This window comes from Oratosquilla oratoria, chromosome 30 (assembly GCF_046742065.1).
Source record: "Oratosquilla oratoria isolate Oo_2021 chromosome 30, ASM4674206v1, whole genome shotgun sequence".
In the NCBI taxonomy this organism is placed as follows: domain Eukaryota; kingdom Metazoa; phylum Arthropoda; class Malacostraca; order Stomatopoda; family Squillidae; genus Oratosquilla; species Oratosquilla oratoria.
The window spans coordinates 5,876,260-5,878,759 of record NC_134806.1 but is presented as its reverse complement, the minus strand read 5'-3'; positions in this window follow the sequence as shown (position 1 = coordinate 5,878,759).

Sequence of the window (2,500 nt, the reverse complement as noted above, 5' to 3'; positions counted from 1 at the left end):
CTCCCCTTACCGTTAGATGCAATTAAGTAAATACAACTAGATAAATACACACACACGCCAATTCGGACTAAAATATCCAAATCGTTTAGTATTTTCTAAACCCATTGTAGCCTTTCCCATAATCGCAAAAAATCGTCAGTTTTTATAATAAACAAATAGATAAATATCTAATACTCAGAAGAAGGTCCAAAATCTAGAAACCTATTCGGTCCTAATACTAGAAAATCTCGAATTTCAGAAGTTCACAATAAAAGAGATAACCTCATGTATGAAGCCTTTGTATATCGACAAGTGAATTGGTCCTCTTTCATCATCATCATCTCGGAGAAATATCTTATATTCTCTGTTAAAGTATTGACAGAGCATTGAATGATTGGCTACATGGCTCCAGTTCCTCTGTTTGTTTACATTTATCTGAGGTTATTTACTTTTGATTTGGCTAAGTGCAGCAACAATAACGGTAGGCTTATGTCGGGTTTATTTCGTCAATAACGCTCGGGAAGTCGACTGCTTGAAGTGGCCCCTTCTTGCGACGGTAGCGCCTTAATCTTTATTTATAACGGTGATTCTATCATGAAATATATGTATGTGTGTGTGTGTGATTTATTATGGTTTTAGATCACGTGTTGGACTCGTGATCGACAGCTATTTCCCTTCCAGAAGAGAGCTCAGAGCTCGTATGACCGATCTATGGGTAATGCTATGACCTTACACGCGCACCCCCTCCCAACTCCCCGCCCACGAGAGTTGGAGTAACAACCCGCAGCGCAGTGATACTGAAATTATTTCAACCCTGTGTGTGTGTGTGTGTGTGTGTGTGTGTGTGTGTGTGTGTGTGTGTGTGTGTGTGTGTGTGTGTATGTATGTGTGTTGTTTGTGTGTGTGTGTGTGTGTGTGTGTGTATGTATGTTTGTGTGTGTGTATGTGTATATGTATGTATGCGTGTATGTATGTATGTGTGTATGTGTGTGTGTGTATGTGTGTATGTATGTATGTGTGTATGTGTGTGTGTATGTGTGTATGTGTGTGTGTATGTGTGTATGTGTGTGTGTATGTGTGTGTGTGTGTGTGTGTGTGTGTGTGTGTGTGTGTGTGTGTGTGTGTGTGTGTGTGCGTATGTGTGTGACACCCCGTGTCTGTATGTGCTCGTACAACCTGATCACTAATGTTCCACGCTGCTTGTTTATGTTGCGTGTTACATGTTCAATGTTGCGGTTATATATTTACATACATACATACATACATACATACATACATACATACATAAATACATATATATAAGATTTGGGTGTAATTATCTCAATCTACTTGTCCTATGATAAACATATAAACAAAATCGTTGGAGAAACCTACAACTTGTTAAGATCAATGAAAGTGGCATTTATATACTTGGACGAAGAAATGATTAAAGAAATATTGGTTACACTGATAAGGCATTGACTAGAATATGCGGCGACATTGTGGTCACCCAGTACCAAAAAGAATATAAAGAAAATAGAAAGAATCCAGAGAGCAGCCACAAAAATGGCCCCTGCTCTTGCAAACTTGTCATATGAGGAGAGATTGTCTAAACTGGAGTTAACGACTCTGGAGTAAAGAAGAGAGAGAGGTGACCTACTGACCATCTACAGAATCATGAAGGGCACAGAAATACTCGATAGAGAGGACTTGTTAAACTGGGACAAGAGAAACACAAGAGGACATGGAAAGAAAAAAAAACATAGCTACAGAAGAGATCTGAAGAAAAACACTTTTCCACATAGAGTGGTGGACACTTGAAACAAACTGGACGAAAAGATAGTGTGCGCAAAAACCATTCATGAGTTTAAGAGCAAACTAGACACTGCGAGATACAAAGGCTGGACACCACGAGCGTAGCTCCCCTCCCCTCAAAATACAACTAGGTAATACATACATACTTACATGCATACATACATACATATACATGCTTATATGCATATATACATACAAACATACATACATGCATACATACATACATACATGCATTTATACATACATACGTACATACACACATACATACACAAATATATGCATTCATCCATCTATCCATCCATCCATATATACATGTATACATGTATACATACATGCATACATACATACATACTGTATATACATACATACACACATACGTGCATACATACATACATACATACATACATACATATATACATACATAAATACATACGTACATACATATATACATCCATCCATCCATCCATCCACCCACCCATCCATACATACATACATACATATATCCATCCATCCATACATACATACATACATACATACATACATACATACATACACACATACATTCATACATACATTCACACATGCATTCATACATACATTCACACATACATACATACATACATACATACATACATACATACATACGTACATAAATCCATACATACATATATACATACACACATACACGTATAGATACATGCATGCATATATACATACAAACATACGT